At 45.9% G+C, this 20993-nt stretch overlaps 1 protein-coding gene across 1 annotated transcript in view; it reads right to left on the minus strand.

Annotated features, from left to right (window-relative positions):
- Window positions 1-20993, minus strand: part of LOC126355878 (low-density lipoprotein receptor-related protein 2) — a 1254105-nt gene that overhangs the window by 727474 nt on the left and 505638 nt on the right. The gene's annotated exons all lie outside the window — the stretch shown is intronic.

A 20993-nucleotide genomic window follows, 5' to 3' on the forward strand; every position in this document is an offset into this window, starting at 1 on the left:
CGCATCTACTGAGAAAGTGCTGTCTACACTATGCTTATCCGCCATCTTCTACTGCGAGGTATAGCATTCGTGCAACACACGACTGACGGAGGACATTGTTAATGTCAAAGAAGTTTTGTATTATCGCGAAATATGCGATGGAGTATCACGGATAAGACACGGAAGGTGGTGTGGCAATCATTGAAACAGATTCCTTTTTCGTTGTGACGAGATCTCTTCATGAAATTTTAATGATGAACTCTCTCCTCCGACAGAGAAAATATATTATTCACGCTAAGCCACATAGAAAGAAATTGCCATCGTAATGAAACAAGAGAAATCAGAGCTCGCTCGGAATCAGTTAGGGCCGTCCGTTGTAGCCGAGCGGTTCTAGGCGCTTCAGTCCAGAACCGCGCTGCTACAACGGTCGCAGGTTCGAAAAATCCTGCCTCGGGCATGGATGTGTGTGATGTCCTTAGGTTAGTTAGGTTTAAGTAGTTCTAAGTTCTGGGGGTCTGATGACCTCAGAAGTTAAGTCTTGATTCCTTAGCTCATTTCTACGTTCTGCTGTAGTTATGTCGTGTGCTGTTCTCTACATACCGAATCAATTGTTGACAATCCAATAACCTGTAAACTTCCTTCCGTCTTGGTTCAGCATATAATCAGTAACTGCGCGATGAAGTTCTTGCGCCATTTCATTTATCGTAATACTACCAGTAGGGTTCTTGTTGTCTTCAGTTCTGAGACTGGTTTGATGCAGCTCTCCATGCTACTCTATCCTGTGCAAGCTGCTTCATCTCCCAGTACCTACTGCAACCTACATCCTTCTGAATCTGCTTAGTGTACTCATCTCTTGGTCTCCCTCTACTATTTTTACCCTCCACGCTGCCCTCTAATGCTAAATTTGTGATCCCTTGATGCCTCAAAACATGTCCTACCAACCGATCCCTTCTTCTAGTCAAGTTGTGCCACAAACTTCTCTTCTCCCCAATCCTATTCAATACCTCCTCATTAGTTACGTGATCTACCCATCTAATCTTCAGCTTTCTTCTGTAGCACCACATTTCGAAAGCCTCTATTCTCTTCTTGTCCAAACTAGTTATCGTCCATGTTTCACTTCCATACATGGCTACACTCCAGACAAATACTTTCATAAACGACTTCCTGACACTTAAATCTATACTCGATGTTAACAAATTTCTCTTCTTGAGAAACGCTTTCCTTGCCATTGCCAGTCTACATTTTATATCCTCTCTACTTCGACCATCATCAGTTATTTTACTTCCTAAATAGCAAAACTCGTTTACTACTTTAAGTGTCTCATTTCCTAATCTAATTCCTTCAGCATCACCCGATTTAATTTGACTACATTCAATTATCCTTGTTTTGCTTTTGTTGATATTCATCTTATATCCTCTTTTCAAGACACTGTCCATTCCGTTCAACTGCTCTTCCAAGTCCTTTGCAGTCTCTGACAGAATTACAATGTCATCGGCGAACGTCAAAGTTTTTATTTCTTCTCCATGAATTTTAATACCTACTCCATATTTTTCTTTTGTTTCCTTCACTGCTTGCTCAATATACAGATTGAATAACGTCGGGGAGAGGCTACAACCCTGTCTCACTCCTTTCTCAACCACTGCTTCCCTTTCATGCCCCTCGACTCTTATGACTGCCATCTGGTTTCTGTACAAATTGTAAATAGCCTTTCGCTCCCTGTATTTTACCCCTGCCACCTTCAGAATTTGAAAGAGAGTATTCCAGTCAAACCAGTAGGGTGTTTTCCAGATGCCTGCAATTACAGCGAACGATCTCACATCCTGGTGCTGCGTACCTTTGCCGCACAGGCGCCCGCGTGCATAAACCACCCTCGCCGTTTCAGCTCCGCGTCGCCCGGTCTTCCGAAACAACAAGCCGAGCACAAAGGCAAGACAGGGCGGCGGCTAGACTCGAAAGACCCCGCACAACGTTCCGACTTAAAACTTCCGCCCGTCGTTAAAGCGAGTCAGCTTCTAACATCAGTCGCTCCAACTCCCAATCTTATTCCGCCTCTAAAAAGACTTTGCAAACTCCAGCGAATTAATTGGCTCCGGGTTGATAACAGTGCGGAGTCGGCGAGAGTGACGCGAGCGGAGGGCTGGGAATGGAGACTAGGAGTTGAGGAGACAGGCGCAGCCCTGCTGAGCAGCGAACCTCTGTCACGAGGGCTGTTCGCGTCTGCACACGTGCCGTTCCACGTATCTCATCAGCTCATTCACACAAAGAACTGCTAGCCCTGTTTTAATCGATTTTAGTACAATGCAGAAAGTGAATTTAAGCAAAATGTCATCGTACAGAGCAGAAATCATTACGCCGTGTATGTAATCCCCCTACAGCGAAGGGACCTTTTTGATCAGAATAGCGGTTTAAATTACTTTTATTTTATTGAAAGCTCGATTAGAGACCTTGTTTGAAGCTCATCTTTGCTACGACATCTCATTCAGCTTCCAAACTACAGAAGACACCAACAGCTGATTGTACGCTTCATTCAGTGTTTTGTTAGGTTATCGCTGGCAACAGGAGGCGCCAGTCAGTCAATCGTATTTTGCAGTTGGTTCAGTACCAGATTAATAAAAGAGTTGAGCTACAGATTAAAATTAAGTTTTTCTTCGTATTTACTTCAACCTTTTAACATGCATGCCTACCAATCTTCAAAAACCAAAAATGCGGAGATTGAGCTTTAAAAATTGGGAGGTGCGAGTGATTAAAAATCGCGGCTTCTTTTCAGTATAATCTCGTGACAACAAGAATAAACAAACAATTGCATCACGCGTGCGTAGGTAATAGTAATAAGAATAACAAGAATAATTAATAGTAAACAAAATAAAAAATCAATAATAAGTACATAAAGTTCAACTAACGAAGCGAAAGCACACTGCCAGAAGAACAGAGCTACATATTCCGGTAAGTCAGGAAAATGTTCTCCCATGTAACACCTGCACTGTAGACAGTTAAAAAAATTGTCATCATTGGGATTTTAATGTACTACGTTTCCACCCTCGCTAGATCTCCAATGCAATCACTCACATACCTGCTTTTGCTGGGCTCCGCAGCTCTGTTGATACTTGCAATTAACGTTTAAGCATGTTCTGCTCGACAGCAGCACACAGCACGAACTTCCCTAAAGCCCCAAAGAAACTGTTATAGGCATGCGTATTCAGAGATATGTAAACAGGTAGAATTCAACGCTGCGGTCGGCAACGCCTGTATACGACAACAAGTGTCTGGCGCAGTTGTTAGATCGGTAACTGCTGCTACAATGACAGGTTATCGAGTTTGAACGTGGAGTTATAGTCAACGCATGGGCGATCAGACACAGCATCTCCGATGTAGCGATGAAGTGGGGATTTTGCAGTAAGATCATTTCACCAGTGTACCGTCAGTATCAGGAATGCGGTAAAACATCAAATCTCCGAAATAGCTGCGGCCGGAAAAAGATCCTGCAAGAACAACGAAGCCGGCCGTTGTGGCCGAGCGGTTCTAGCCGCTTCACTAAGGAACCGCGCTGCTGCTACGCTCACAGGTTCCAATCCTGCCTCGGGCATGGACATGTGTGTTGTTCTTAGCTTAGTTAGGTGTAAGTAGTTCTGAGTCTAGGGGACTGATGACCTCAGATCTTAACTCCCCTTGTGCTTAGAGCAATTTGAAGAACGACAACTGAATACACTCCTGGAATGGAAAAAAGAACACATTGACACCGGTGTGTCAGACCCACCATACTTGCTCCGGACACTGCGAGAGGGCTGTACAAGCAATGATCACACGCACGGCACAGCGGACACACCAGGAACCGCGGTGTTGGCCGTCGAATGGCGCTAGCTGCGCAGCATTTGTGCACCGCCGCCGTCAGTGTCAGCCAGTTTGCCGTGGCATACGGAGCTCCATCGCAGTCTTTAACACTGGTAGCATGCCGCGACAGCGTGGACGTGAACCGTATGTGCAGTTGATGGACTTTGAGCGAGGGCTTATAGTGGGCATGCGGGAGGCCGGGTGGACGTACTGCCGAATTGCTAAACACGTGGGGCGTGAGGTCTCCACAGTACAACGATGTTGTCGCCAGTGGTCGGCGGAAGGCGCACGTGCCCGTCGATCTGGGACCGGACCGCAGCGACGCACGGATGCACGCCAAGACCGTAGGATCCTACGCAGTGCCGTAGGGGACCGCACCGCCACTTCCCAGCAAATTAGGGACACTGTTGCTCCTGGGGTATCGGCGAGGACCATTCGCAACCGTCTCCATGAAGCTGGGCTACGGTCCCGCACACCGTTAGGCCGTCTTCCGCTCACGCCCCAACATCGTGCAGCCCGCCTCCAGTGGTGTCGCGACAGGCGTGAATGGAGGGACGAATGGAGACGTGTCGTCTTCAACGATGAGAGTCACTTCTGCCTTGGTGCCAATGATGGTCGTATGCGTGTTTGGCGCCGTGCAGGTGAGCGCCACAATCAGGACTGCATATGACCGAGGCACACCGGGCCAACACCCGGCATCATGGTGTGGGGAGCGATCTCCTACACTGGCCGTACACCTCTGGTGATCGTCGAGGGGACACTGAATGGTGCACGGTACATCCAAACCGTCATCGAACCCATCGTTCTACCATTCCTAGACCGGTAAGGGAACTTGCTGTTCCAACAGGACAATGCACGTCCGCATGTATCCCGTGCCACCCAACGTGCTCTAGAAGGTGTAAGTTAACTAGCCTGGCCAGCAAGATCTCCGGATCTGTCTCCCATTGAGCATGTTTGGGACTGGATGAAGCGTCGTCTCACGCGGTCTGCACGTCCAGCACGAACGCTGGTCCAACTGAGGCGCCAGGTGGAAATGGCATGGCAAGCCGCTCCACAGGACTACATCCAGCATCTCTACGATCGTCTCCATGGGAGAACAGCAGCCTGCATTGCTGCGAAAGGTGGATATACACTGTACTAGTGCCGACATTGTGCATGCTCTGTTCCTGTGTCTATGTGCCTGTGGTTCTGTCAGTGTGATCATGTGATGTATCTGACCCCAGGAATGTGTCAATAAAGTTTCCCCTTCCTGGGACAATGAATTCACGGTGTTCTTATTTCAATTTCCAGGAGTGTAGAATTGTTCAACGTGACAGAAGTGCAGCACTTCCTTAAATTTCTGCAGATCTCAATTCTGGCTTATCAACAAGTGTCAGTGTCCGAATCCTTCAACGAAACATCATCTAAATTGGCTTTCGGATGTGAATGCCCACTCTTGTGCCCTTGATGACTGCACGACACGAAGCTTTACGCCTCGCCTGGGCCCGTCAACTCCAACATTGGACTTTTGGTAACTGGAAACATGTTGCCTGGTGGGACGAGTCTCGTTCCAAATTGTATCGAGCGGATGGACGTTCACAGGTACGGAGACAACCTTATGAGTCCATGGACCCGGCATATTAGCAGGGACTGTAGTTGGTAGAGGCGCTCTAATGGTGTGGTGCGCGTGCAATTGGAGTGATAACGGAGCCTTCACACGTGTAGAAACGATTCTTGACAGCTGGCATATACGTAAGCATCCTGTCTGATCAGCTACATCCATTCATGTGCATTGTGCATTCCGACGAACTTGGAAAATCCCAGCAGGATAACGGGACACCCCACACGTCCAGAATTGCCACACAGTCGCTCGCGGAACATTCTTCTGACTTTAAACACTTCCGCTGGACACCAAGCTCTCCAGACATGAACATTATTGAGCAGTCAGAGATGCCTCGCAACGTGCTGTCCAGAAGAGGTCTCCACCCCCTCGTACTCTTACGGATTTCTGGACAGCCGTGCAGGCTTCGTGGTGTCAGTTCGCTGTAGCACTACTTGAGGCATTAGTCGAGTCCATGCCGCGTCGTCGGCACTCCTGCGTCCTCACCGGGCCCCTAGACGATGTTAGGTGGGTGAGCCAGCTTCTTTGGCTCTTCAGTGTAAATAAATGTGTTGGTTCATTGTCCATCGACATACAAGGTTAGGTTGAAATGGCTCTAAGCACTATGGGACTTAACATCTTAGGTCATCAGTGCCATAGACTTAAAACTACGGTACTGGCAATTAAAATTGCTACACACAGAAGAAATGCAGATGATAAACGGGTATTCATTGGACAAATATATTATACTAGAACTGACATGTGATTACATTTTCACGTAATTTGGGTGCATAGATCCTCAGAAATCAGTACCCAGAACAGCCAACTCTGGCCGTAATAACGGACTTGATACGCCTGGGCATTGAATCAGAGCTTGGATGGCGTGTACAGGTACAGCTGCCCATGCAGCTTCAACACGATACCGCAGTTCATGAAGAGCAGTGCGAGGCGTATTGTGACGAGCTAGTTGCTCGGCCAACATTGACCAGACGTTTTCAATTGGTGAGAGATCTGGAGGATGTGCTGGGCAGGACATCAGTCGAACATTTTCTGTATCCAGAAAGGCCAGTGCAGTACCTGCAAAATGCGGTCTTGCATTATTCTGCTGAAATGTAGGATTTCGCAGGGATCGAATGAAGGGTAGAGCCACGGGTCGTAACACATCTGAAATGTAACGTCCACTGTTCAGAGTCCCGTCAATGCGAACAAGAAGTGACCGAGACGTATAACCAATGGCACCCCATACCATCACTCAGGGTGATACGCCAGTATGGCGATGACGAATACACGCTTCCAATGTGCGTTCACCGCGATATCGCCAAACACGAATGCGACCATCATGATGCTGTAAACAGAACCTGGAATCATCTTAAAAATGACGTTTTGCCATTCGTGCACCCAGATTCGCCGTTGAGTACACCATCACAAGCGCTCCTGTCTGTGATGCAGCGTCAAGGGTAACCGCAGCCATGGTCTCCGAGCTGATAATCCATGCTGCTGCGAACGTCGTCGATCTGTTCGTGCAGATGGTTGTTGTCTTGCAAAGGTTCCCAACTGTTGACTCAGGGATCGAGATGTGGCTGCACGATCCATTACAGCGATGCGGATAAGATGCCTGTCATCTCGACTGCTAGTGATACGAGGCCGTTGGGATCCAGCACGGCGTTCCGTATTACCCTCCTGAACCCACCGATCCCATATTCTGCTAACAGTCATTGGATCTCGACCAACGCGAGCAGTAATGTTGCGATACGATAAACCGCAATTGTGATAGGCTACAATCCGACATTTATCAAAGTCGGAAACGTAATGGTACGCATTTCTCCTCCTTACACGAGGCATCACAACAACGTTTCGCCAGGCAACGCTGGTCAACTGCTGTTTGTGTATGAGAAATCGGTTAGAAACTTTTCTCATGTCAGCACTTTGTAGTTGTCGCCACCGGCGCCAACCTTGTGTGAATGGTCTGAAAAGCTAATCATTTGGATATCGCAGCATGGTCTTCCTGTCGGTTAAATTTCGCGTCTGCAGCCCGTCATCTTCGTGGTGTAGCAATTTTAATGGCCAGTAGTGTAGTAGCTGAAAATTGAAGGACATCTGGCATTTGTTTGAAACTGAGGAAATTCGTGTATTTTTATTACACAATCTGAGTTCAATACCTGTTTGTAATTTATTGGTTATTACAGTTCAGCGCTGCAGTTGCTATATGCCGTCGTAACCAGTATCAGTTTCATTCAAATCATGGGTGAAATTTAGCTTAAAAGAAACAAATTAGACTCAAAATGTGCATATACTGATGCTGCTAGGGCCAGACGAAACTGCCATTCTCCGGCCATAACTGTCGGATTTTTGATTGCAATGACAGATGGCTTTCCTGAACTACAACATATGAAATATTAACTAACTTTATTACACCATTGAGCAGACGTTTTCAATTGGTGACAGACCTGGAGAATGTGCTGGCCAGGGTAGCAGTCGAACATTTTCTGTATCCAGAAACGCCCGTACAGGAGCTGCAAAAAGCGGTCGTGCATTATCCTGCTGAAATGTAGGGTAGAGCCACGGGTCGTAACACATCTGGAATGTAACGTCCACTGTTCAAAGTTCCGTCAATGCGAACAAGAGGTGACCGAGACGTGTAACCAATGGCACCCCATACCATCACGCCGGGTGACACGCCAGTATGGCGATACGAATACACGCTTCCATTGTGCGTTCACCGCGATGTCGACAAACACGGATGCGACCATCATGATCTTGTAAACAGAACCTGGATTAATCCCAAAAAAATAAGGTTATCCCATTCGTGCAGCCAGGTTCGTCGTCCTCCCCCCCATGAACCATGGACCTTGCCGTTGGTGGGGAGGCTTGCGTGCCTCAGCGATACAGATGGCCGTACCGTAGGTGCAACCACATCGGAGGGGTATCTGTTGAGAGGCCAGACAAACGTGTGGTTCCTGAAGAGGGGCAGCAGCCTTTTCAGTAGTTGCAGGGGCAACAGTCTGGATGATTGACTGATCTGGCCTTGCAACATTAACCAAAACGGCCTTGCTGTGCTGGTACTGCGAACGGCTGAAAGCAAGGGGAAACTACAGCCGTAATTTTTCCCGGGGACATGCAGCTTTACTGTATGATTAAATGATGATGGCATCCTCTTGGGTAAAATATTCCGGAGGTAAAATAGTCCCCCATTCGGATCTCCGGGCGGGGACTACTCAGGAGGATGTCGTTATCAGGAGAAAGAAAACTGGCGTTCTACGGATCGGAGCATGGAATGTCAGATCCCTTAATCGAGCAGGTAGGTTAGAAAATTTAAAAAGGGAAATGAATAGGTTAAAGTTAGATATAGTGGGAATTAGTGAAGTTCGGTGGCAGGAGGAACAAGACTTCTGGTCAGGTGACTACAGGGTTATAAACACAAAATCAAATAGGGGTAATGCAGGAGTAGGTTTAATAATGAATAGGAAAATAGGAATGCGGGTAAGCTACTACAAACAGCATAGTGAACGCATTATTGTGGCCAAGATAGATACGAAGCCCACACCTACTACAGTAGTACAAGTTTATATGCCAACTAGCTCTGCAGATGATGAAGAAATTGAAGAAATGTACGATGAAATAAAAGAAATTATTCAGATAGTGAAGGGAGACGAAAATTTAATAGTAATGGGTGACTGGAATTCGAGTGTAGGAAAAGGGAGAGAAGGAAACATAGTAGGTGAATATGGATTGGGGCTAAGAAATGAAAGAGGAAGCCGCCTAGTAGAATTTTGCACGGAGCACAACTTAATCATAGCTAACACTTGGTTTAAGAATCATGAAAGGAGGTTGTATACGTGGAAGAACCCTGGAGATACTAAAAGGTATCAGATAGATTATATAATGGTAAGACAGAGATTTAGGAACCAGGTTTTAAGTTGTAAGACATTTCCAGGGGCAGATGTGGACTCTGACCACAATCTATTGGTTATGACCTGTAGATTAAAACTGAAGAAAGTGCAAAAATGTGGGAAATTAAGGAGATGGGACCTGGATAAACTGAAAGAACCAGAGGTTGTACAGAGTTTCAGAGAGAGCATAAGGGAACAATTGACTGGAATAGGGGAAAGAAGTACAGTAGAAGAAGAATGGGTAGCTCTGAGGGATGTAGTAGTGAAGGCAGCAGAGGATAAAGTAGGTACAAAGACGAGGGCTGCTAGAAATCCTTGGGTAACAGAAGAAATATTGAATTTAATTGATGAAAGGAGAAAATATAACAATGCAGTAAATGAAGCAGGCAAAAAGGAATACAAACGTCTCAAAAATGCGATCGACAGGAAGTGCAAAGTGGCTAAACAGGGATGGCTAGAGGACAAATGTAAGGACGTAGAAGCTTATCTCACTAGGGGTAAGATAGATACTGCCTACAGGAAAATTAAAGAGACCTTTGGAGAGAAGAGAACGACGTGTATGAATATCAAGAGCTCAGATGGCAGCCCAGTTCTAAGCAAAGAAGGGAAGGCAGAAAGGTGGAAGGAGTATATAGAAGGTTTATACAAGGGCGATGTACTTGAGGACAATATTATGGAAATAGAAGAGGATGTAGATGAAGACGAAATGGGAGATACGATACTGCGTGAAGAGTTTGACAGAGCACTGAAAGACCTGAGTCGAAACAAGGCCCCCGGAGTAGACAACATTCCATTAGAACTACTGACGGCCTTGGGACAACCAGTCCTGACAAAACTCTACCAGCTGGTGAGCAAGATGTATGAGACAGGCGAAATACCCTCAGACTTCAAGAAGAATATAATAATTCCAATCCCAAAGAAAGCAGGTGCTGACAGATGTGAAAATTACCGAACTATCAGTTTAATAAGCCACGGCTGCAAAATACTAACGCGAATTCTTTATAGACGAATGGAAAAACTGGTAGATGCAGACCTCGGGGAGGATCAGTTTGGATTCCGTCGAAATGTTGGAACACGTGAGGCAATACTGACCTTACGACTTATCTTAGAAGAAAGATTAAGAAAAGGCAAACCTACGTTTCTAGCATTTGTAGACTTAGAGAAAGCTTTTGACAATGTTGACTGGAATACTCTTTTTCAAATTCTAAAGGTGGCAGGTGTAAAATACAGGGAGCGAAAAGCTATTTATAATTTGTACAGAAACCAGATGGCAGTAATAAGAGTCGAGGGGCATGAAAGGGAAGCAGTGGTTGGGAAAGGAGTGAGACAGGGTTGTAGCCTCTCCCCGATGTTATTCAATTTGTATATTGAGCAAGCAGTAAAGGAAACAAAAGAAAATTTGGAGCAGGTATTAAAATTCATGGAGACGAAGTAAAAACTTTGAGGTTCGCCGATGACATTGTAATTCTGTCAGAGACGGCAAAGGACTTGGAAGAGCAGTTGAACGGAATGGACAGTGTCTTGAAAGGAGGATATAAGATGAACATTAACAAAAGCAAAACGAGGATAATGGAATGTAGTCAAATTAAATCGGGTGATGCTGAGGGAATTAGATTAGGAAATGAGACACTTAAAGTAGTAAAGGAGTTTTGCTATTTAGGAAGTAAAATAACTGATGATGGTCGAAGTAGAGAGGATATAAAATGTAGACTGGCAATGGCAAGGAAAGCGTTTCTGAAGAAGAGAAATTTGTTAACATCGAATATAGATTTATGTATCAGGAAGTCGTTTCTGAAAGTATTTGTTTGGAGTGTAGCCATGTATGGAAGTGAAACATGGACGATAACTAGTTTGGACAAGAAGAGAATAGAAGCTTTCGAAATGTGGTGCTACAGAAGAATACTGAAGATAAGGTGGATAGATCACGTAACTAATGAGGAGGTATTGAATAGGATTGGGGAGAAGAGAAGTTTGTGGCACAACTTGACTAGAAGAAGGGATCGGTTGGTAGGACATGTTTTGAGGCATCAAGGGATCACAATTTTAGCATTGGAGGGCAGCGTGGAGGGTAAAAATCGTAGAGGGAGACCGAGAGATGAGTACACTAAGCAGATTCAGAAGGATGTAGGTTGCAGTAGGTACTGGGAGATGAAGCAGCTTGCACAGGATAGAGTAGCATGGAGAGCTGCATCAAACCAGTCTCAGGACTGATGACAACAACAACAACAACAAGGTTCGTCGTTGAGTGTAGCATCGCAGGCGCTCCTGTCTGTGATGCAGCGTTAAGGGTAGCCACAGCCTTGGTCTCCGAGCTGATAGTCCGTGCTGCTGCAAACGTCGTCGAACTGTTCGTGCAGATGGTTGTTGTCTTGCAAACGTCCCCATCTGTTGACTCAGGGATCGAGATGTGGCTGCACGATCCGTTACAGCCATGCGCATAAGATGCCTGTCATCTCGACTGCTAGTGATACGAGGCCGTTTGGATCCAGCACGGCGTTCCGTATTACCTCCTGAACCTACCGATTCCATATTCTGATAACAGTCATTGGCTCTCGACCAACACGAGGAGCAATGTTGCGATCGCGATAGGCTACAATCTGACCTTTATCAAAGTCGGAAACTCATTTCTCTTCCCTACACGAGGCATCACAACAACGTTTCACCAGGCAACGCCGGTCAACTGCTCTTTGTGTATGAGAAATCGGTTGGAAAGTTTCCTCATGTCAGTACGTTGTAGGTAGCTCTGAAGAGCTAATAATTTGCATATGACAGCATCTTCTTCCTGTCGGTTAAATTTTGCGTAGCACTTCATCTTCGTGGTGTAGCAATTTTAATGGCCAGTAGTGTACTGAAACCTAACTAACCTAAGGACATCACACACATCCATGCCCGAGGCAGGATTCGAACCTTCGACCGTAGCAGGACTGAAGGCACACAAAGTTTGGTAGCGATCTGTGTGTGTGGCATCTGGAGGTTTGGGCGTTAGACGCTTTTTATTTAAAAAAAATACTGAAGTATTGATAACGCCAGAACTGGTGTTGGGGAAATCGATTGACGATATTTGCAGACACGACGCACCGACAGCCAACATTTGACCGGAGCCGCAAACTGCATTCACAGCAGCGAAATCCTGCCCTCGTCGTGTGCTCGCTGCCCCGGAGGCGAATGCAGCGTGCGTGGGCCACGTAGTTAGGCAGCGTGTGAGTCGGTCGGAGGACGGGTGACGCTGCGGCGGGCGCCAGCCGTGTGGCCCAAGGCGGGCAGGTTTGCGGCAGGAAGCGGCCGCGCACGCGGCCAGCATCCGGCCGCGCCAGTTCGGGCAGCGAGGGCAACGGCCGGTGGCCGCTAGCCGCTCCACAGTCCACACCACGCTACCTGCCGTCGAAGCTCTCCGCCCTCTCGTCCGTAACGCGTCCACGCCGGAGCTGCCAAGGCGCGGCGCGCGTGTTCATTCCTTCCCTCATCTGGCGGCGTTGCTTCTCCTGTTTCTCGCAGGTTGTCGTATTCAGTTTCCCTGGGTTACTGTTTCAATACTACATACACACTCCGCAATCCACCATACGGTAATGTCCGATTACGGCTGTAAAGTTCTTATGCACTGGTCTAAAGAGGTGTGACTCGGAAACCACGAGAGCGAAGTTCTGTACCGCAGCTGGAAAGGATTTTTTTTTTGTTTTGCACTTTCATATTCATATATTCATTGTTAATTCCAATCGCAAAGAAAGCAGGTGTTGAAAGATGTGAAAATTACCGAACTATCAGTTTAATGGGAAAACTAGTAGAAGCCGACCTCGGGGAAGATCAGTTCGGATTCCGTAGAAATATCGGAACACGTGAGGCAATACTGACCCTACGACTTATCTTAGAAGCTAGATTAAAGAAAGGCAAACCTACGTTTCACGCATTTGTAGACTTAGAGAAAGCTTTTGACAATGTTGACTGGAATATTCTCTTTCAAATTCTGAAGGTGGCAGGGGTCAAATACAGGGAGCGAAAGGCTATTTACAATTTGTACAGCAACCAGATGGCAGTTGTGAGAGTCGAGGGACATGAAAGGAAAGCAGTGGTTGGGAAGGGAGTGAGACAGGGTTGTAGCCTCTCCCCGATGTTATCTAATCTCTATATTGAGCAAGCAGTGAAGGAATCAAAAGAAAAATTCTGAGTAGGTACTAAAATCCATGGAGAAGAAATTAAAACTTTGACGTTCGCCGATGACATTGTAATTCTGTCAGAGACAGCAAAGGACTTGGACAAGCAGCTCAACGGAATGGACAGTGTCTTGAAAGGAGGATATAAGATGAACATCAACAAAAGCAAAACGAGGATAATGGAATGTAGTCGAATTAAGTCGGGTGATGCTGAGGGAATTAGATTAGGAAATGAGACACTTAAAGTAGTAAAGGAGTTTTGCGATTTGGGGAGCAAAACAACCGATGATGGTCGAAGTAGAGAGGATATAGAATGTAGACTGTCAATGGCAAGAAAAGCATTTCTGAAGAAGAGAAGTTTGTTAACATCGAGTACAGATTTAAGTGTCAGGAAGTCGTTTCTGAAAGTACTTGTATGGAGTGTAGCCATGTATGGAAGTGAAACATGGACGATAAATAGTTTGGACATGAAGAGAATAGAAGCTTTTGAAATATAGTGCTACAGAAGAATGCAGAGGATTAGATGGGTAGATCACATAACTAATGAGGAAGTACGCAATAGGATTCGGGAGAAGTTTGTGGCACAACTTGACTACAAGAAGGGATCGGTTGGAGCACATGTTCTGAGGCACCTAGGGATCAGCAATGTAGTATTGGAGGGCAGCATGGAGGGTAAAAATCGTAGAGGCAGACCAAGAGATGAATACACCAAGCAGATTCAGAAGGATGTAGGTGGCAGTAGGTACTGGGAGATGAAGAAGCTTGCACAGGATAGAGTAGCATGGAGAGCTGCATCAAACCAGTCTCAGGACTCAAAACCATAAGAACAACAACATTGTTAACCCTAACATCATTAATGCATTTTCCATAATGCGCACAAGGGTGTTTAAGGCCCAGAAAGAACGTTCTTTAACTGTTGTTGGCTTATATTCACGACTATATATATATAAAGCAGATACTGATGTGCAAGTACGGCCCAGAATCTGAAAAAATGTTTTGGTACACTCTTGAGCAATGTCAACCCATTTTCAGTAACGTGTACCTCCCTCACAAAAATAAATTAAAGTGCAGAATTCGTTAATTTTAGTTGATTTTTATTCAGAACATGCTTTTTAAAGAGATACTGATGTGTGAGTAAGGTACTGAAACTGAAAATATTGAATACGACATTCACTATGGAAAATGACATGAACAAGAAAAACATAATTTTTTGGATTAAGTTTAACTGAAAAATTTACAGGAAGTATTGAATCCTTTGGAAGAATTCATTAAAAGTAATAATTTTTTTTCAAAATTTAAAAGTTTAAAGTACCTCACTGGATTACAATAGTTCTTAGGGGTGGGCATGAAGTACCATCCTGCTCTGGTATGGCGAAGGTTAATGAAGGCGTTTGAGCCAAGTGTATTTATACTGTTGTTTTTATTGATGACGATGATGATGGGATGGTTTCAAGTCTGTGTTAAAACATAGACACAGCAATACCACGTTTACATACACAATCCCCAAGGCATGGAGGAGTTGCATTGTTTTAGTATTATCGATTTTCTATACCATTCCTGGTACGTGTAGGGTGAGGGAAAATGACTGACTATATACCTCTACACGCGTCCTAATTTCTCTTATCTTTTTCGCGTGATCCCTACGCGAATTATTCGATGGTGGTAGCATAGTGGTCGCACAGTGTTCTTCGAACACAGTCTCACCTAACAGGCTTTCACGATAATTGCTTCACCTTTGTATCAAGGATTTTCACGTAACTTCTGTGAGCATTCCTTTTACACGTCTGTGGAATGCTTGATGTGGGGTAACGGGTCAGTATAATTACGAAGAAATCGCTCACTTCACACACGGCACGATCGCCTCGCCCAGGGGTCTCCAAACTTTTTAGTCCGCCGGCCACATTGACTCATCCACAAAGTCATAAGGACGAGGATCTACCTAGTGCGATTAAAGCACCCTAGCACTCCATGATCACCGTAATGTAAGGCTAAAGGAAAGATGAAATTGCAAAAATCTAAGGTTGTGGGAATAGCTAGCACTGAAACGAACTACGATTTTTATTTAATTACATAATTTTGATTGGTGGACGTACCTGACCGAAATTCTGGCGTATTTCATTCTGGCGAATTTCAACGACAAAAAAGTGTCACTGCACATTCTACACGAAAGCGTCCTGCAAAGTTGACGAAATCTCAAAATCATTGTTAGCAACACTATTACTGCAAGACGTAACAGAGGTAGTGTATGTCAACGCATCGTTTATTCAAGCGGCGCAACATATGCCAGAGCATACATTTGATAGTTCTATTGCGTGATTGTGTCTATGTTGCGAGTGTTTCACGAGTTTTACACACTGTTCTACTAGGTGAGACGACGAAGTACGGGACAATTCAAAGTTTGAATTCGAAGAGACAAGGAAAACCTGAAAATCGAAATACGTATAGCACGACTTGAGTATTTTTTTACTGTACTTTTTAGTGGAACTACCGTGTAATTGTGAGTATTTGATTTAGTAATTTAAGTACCTTGATAATAAATTCATTGCAGTTTGTTTAGGCAGACTACTCCCTAGTTTTATTAGTATTAAATAGCACATTTTTATTTTCAGTGAAGTTCTGTACAAATATGGAAAAGAAACGAAAGGTTGACAGCGAATGCAGAATATTTAAAGAGCATTGGGGATCTCAATATTTCGTGGTGGAGTCAAGCAACAAACCAATGTGTATTATTTGCATGGCCACAAGTTTAAACATGACCTTCCGCTTTGTAAAGACAGAGCTCCGACAATGTAGCGGTGTATTGGTCGCCATAGGCCTCGAAACTCAATTGTTGGCGGTATAGGTACCACCTCAAATATTTGGCGGGCCGGACACCCGGGATGTCCGGCCGGTTTCGGCCCGCGGGCCGTAATTTGGAGACCCCTGGCCTGGCCTGATTACTAGAAACGATTCGCCATCTTCCTCTCCTCCCTTCGCCAACCCAAACCCTGGCGACGTAAATTTCTCGATGGAATAACAGACCCGTTTTACACGGTACATCAAATGCTGACCTGGATACTTCGCCTCTGTGCCTCCGACAAATGTCGGCCTGCCATTTCCGTTGGTTAAAGTGAGAGAATAGCGCCTGGCGGATGGGGATTTAGAACTGGCACCAGTTCAGGCGGTTTCAGGCTCCCACTCGACTCTGCACTGCACTGCAAAGCCGATGTGCTGTTTATGCCGGCGCCATTGCTGCAGCCGGGGGAATGAGATTTGAGCGCTGCGCCGATAGTGCAGCGCTCTATGACAAAGCCGCCCGCGTCTTGTCCGGCTTTGACCGGCGAGCCGTTGATTCTGACACTAAAAACGAGTTATCGCGCGCGCCACTGGTCTGCTGAGCGTAATGCGCGCAAATTAACAGCGGCGGAAGGCCTGCAGCCTCCAACAGAGCGGCTACTGCCTGGTTCGCGCATGTATTAACAATCTCGTATTACTTTGTTCGGCATTGGCCAAGCGTTACGCAGTGGCTGCTTCTGTCGACAAAATAATCCACGTGTTGAAACTTCCTGGCAGATTAAAACCGTGTGCCCGACCGAGACTCGAACTCGAGACCTTTGCCTTTCGCGGGCAAGTGCTCTACCAACTGAGCTACCGAAGCACGACTCACGACCGGTACTCACAGCTTTACTTCTGCCAGTATCCGTCTCCTACCTTCCAAACTTTACAGAAGCTCTTCTGCGAAAAATGCAGAACTAGCACTCCTGAAAGAAAGGATACTGTGGAGACATGGCTTAGCCACAGCCTGGGGGATGTTTCCAGAATGAGATTTTCACTCTGCAGCGGAGTGTGCGCTGATATGAAACTTCCTGGCAGATTAAAACCGTGTGCCCGACCGAGACTCGAACTCGGGACCTTTGCCTTTCGCGGGCAAGTGCTCTACCAACTGAGCTACCGAAGCACGACTCACGACCGGTACTCACAGCTTTACTTCTGCCAGTATCCGTCTCCTACCTTCCAAACTTTACAGAAGCTCTTCTGCGAACCTTGCAGAACTAGCACTCCTGAAAGAAAGGATACTGCGGAGACATGGCTTAGCCACAGCCTGGGGGATGTTTCCAGAATGAGATTTTCACTCTGCAGCGGAGTGTGCGCTGATATGAAACTTCCTGGCAGATTAAAACCGTGTGCCCGACCGAGACTCGAACTCGGGACCTTTGCCTTTCGCGGGCAAGTGCTCTACCAACTGAGCTACCGAAGCACGACTCACGACCGGTACTCACAGCTTTACTTCTGCCAGTATCCGTCTCCTACCTTCCAAACTTTACAGAAGCTCTTCTGCGAAACATGCAGAACTAGCACTCCTGAAAGAAAGGATACTGTGGAGACATGGCTTAGCCACAGCCTGGGGGATGCTCAGTTGGTAGAGCACTTGCCCGCGAAAGGCAAAGGTCCCGAGTTCGAGTCTCGGTCGGGCACACGGTTTTAATCTGCCAGGAAGTTTCATACCAGCGCACACTCCGCTGCAGAGTGAAAATCTCATTCTGAATCCACGTGTTGTCCCCTCCGGTAAATGTTACTGTCGGAGTGACCTTCCTAAGGGCTAGAAAACAGTTGAGATCCTTACTGAATAGCTCTGTCCTGCTTTTGAAAATAATGTACACGGAAGCGCCAAAGAAACTGGTATTAGGCATGCGTATTCAAATGCAGAGATATCTAACAGGCAGAATACGGCGCTGCGGTCGGCGTCTCGTACATAAGACAACAGGAGTCTGGCGCAGTTGTCAGATCGGTTACTGCTGTTACAATGGCAGGTTATCAAGATTTAACTGGGTTTGAACGTGCTGTTACAGTCGGCGCACGAGCGATGGGACACACCATCTCCGAGGTGGCGATGGATTTTCTCGTACGATTATTTCAGGAGTGCACCGTGAATATCAGGAATCCGGTAAAATATCAAATCTTCTACATCCCTGCGGCCGGAACACGATCCTGCAAAAACGGGACCAACGTGACAGAAGTGCAACCCTTTCTAAAATTGCTTCAGATTTCAGTGCTGGGCCATCAACAAGTGTCAGCGTGCGAATCATTCAATAAAACATATCGATATGGGCTTTGGGAGCCGAAGGCTCACTCTTGTATCCTTGATGAGTGCACGACAAAAAATTCTACCCCAGCTCTGTGTCCGTCAACACCTACATTGGATTGTTGATGACTGAAAACATATTGCCTGGTCGGATGAATATCGTTTGAAATTTTATTGGCAGGAGGGAGGTGTACGAGTATGGAGACAACATCATGAATCCATATAACCTGCATGTTAGCAGGGGACTGTTCAAGCTGGTGGAGCCTCTGTGATGGTGTGGGGCAGGTGCAGTTAGAGTGATTTGGTACTCCTGATAAGCCTAGATACGACTACGACAGGTGCCACGTACGTAAGCATCCTGTCTGGTCACCTGCATCCATTCATGTCCATTGTGGATTCCGACGGACTTAGCCAACTCCAGCCGGACAATGCGACCCCCCCACACGTCCAGAATTGCTACACAGTGGCTCCAGGAACACTCTTCTGAGTTTAAACATTTCCGCTGCCCACCAAACCGCCCCCAGACACGAACATTACTGAGCATATCTGGGATGCTTTGCAACGTGCTGTTCAAGAAGAGATCTCCACCCCGTCGTACTCTTACGGATTTATGGAGAGCCCTGTAGGATGCATGGCGTCAGTTCCCTCCAGCACTACTCCAGACATCAGTCGAGTCCATGCCGCGTCGGGTTGCGGCACTTCTGCCTGCTCTAGGGGACTCAGCACGATATTAGGCATGTGGACCTTTTTCTTTGATTTTCAGTGTATATTAATGAAAGGCAAAAAACTGAGTTGCAGGTTTCCTATCTGACTGCTAGCAGGGGCAATTAAAATTCGATTTTTATTATTCCGCATAATTATTGACTGAATTCAAAATTTGATATGTTGTCTTAATCTGTGCACTAAGATGTACAACCTTCCTTTAATGGCTAAACGCAGTAAATCGGAGTTTAGAACGTTTGTGTAGGTCTTGATCCAGCGTAACCTTCGGCGTGCAGACCACACACACACTGTATGCATCGAGCATTCGAGAATGAGAACGTTTTGCGGCTTCCAACCTTTTATAAACTTTTTCTCGCTGACACCCACCAAAAAGTAAGGAAAGGTAAGAAGCTTAAAGCTCACTAAGTTTACACTGTTCATCCACTAAATCCTCACTATTAGGCTTGACTTTCTAATTTGGCGGACGGCAATCTGCGGTTGTCTGCTGAAGATGCGGTGGTGCACCGTAAGCTGTCGAACTTGAGTGACTGTAGAAAGACACAGACGACTCGACAATGAGGAAAAATTGTAAGTTAATGCGAATGTGTAGGAAGATCAAACCTGTGATGTTGGGGTACAGTATTACTGGTGTCCTGCCTGACAGGGTGAGGTCGTTTAAATGTCTGGGCGTGAAGTCGCCAAGCGATACGAGACGGAACGGGCACGTGAGAACTGTGGCAGGGAAGTCGAATCGTCGACTTCGGTTTATTGGGAGAATTTTGGGAAAGAGTGGTAAACGAGACCGTATATAGGGCGCTGCTGCGACCCATTCTTGAGTACTTCTCGAGTGTTTGGGATCCGCACCAGGTCCGATTGAAGGAATTCAGAGGCAGGATGCTAGATTTGCTACCGGTAGTTTCGAACAACAAGCAAATGTTACAGAGATGCTTCGGGAACTCAAAGGGCAATCCCTAGAGGAAATGCGAGGTTGTTTTAGAGAAACACTATTGAGAATCCGCCTTTGAAACTGACTGCCAAACAATTCTACTGCTATCAACATACATTGCGCTGAAGGACCACGAAGATACGAGAAATCAGGATTCATATGAGGCCTCACTGTATTTGCGAGTGGAACAGGAAACGAAATGGCTAATGGTGGTACAAGTTACCCCCCGCCACGCACTGCACGGTGGCTTGCGGAGCATCTATGTAAATATAGATGTAGATATTACTTCTTTCCTACGAACTGTACACGCAACAAACAGTATCCACACATGCCACTCAATATACCTGCAAAATTATACCGCACCGCATATGGTTCAGGAGAAAGCCTTGTTTTTCAAAAAAATGAAAGTAATTCTCAGTGTCAGTTGTGCCTTCACCCAAACCTTTTTGTGTGACCGTCTTCTGTCACAGTTTAACAATAATGATGATTACTTTTAAGAATGATAAAGAGTTTACTTACTTTGTCATTTTTCTCGTTTACATTTGATTGCCCCTTTTAGAAATAAAACAACTGTTTTGAACGCCAACGTTAAATATTTAACACATTAACTCATCTATAAAGTAATCTGTACTGCACATGGTAGTTCGATTTCTTGAAGATCCAACGTGTGCGCCGCGGAGGGGGGGGGGGAAGGGGGGGGAGGCGTTAGAGGATGTTACTCGTATTACCTAGATCGCTTAATGTATTTTTTATCCACTACATTATTGACGTGCTTCGGGTACTGTCATCAGATGGCAGCTAGTGAAACAAGGTTGAGAGTCAATTGTAATAACACCTACACTAAATTGGTGTGTCAACT

This window comes from Schistocerca gregaria, chromosome 3, assembly GCF_023897955.1.
Source record: "Schistocerca gregaria isolate iqSchGreg1 chromosome 3, iqSchGreg1.2, whole genome shotgun sequence".
In the NCBI taxonomy this organism is placed as follows: domain Eukaryota; kingdom Metazoa; phylum Arthropoda; class Insecta; order Orthoptera; family Acrididae; genus Schistocerca; species Schistocerca gregaria.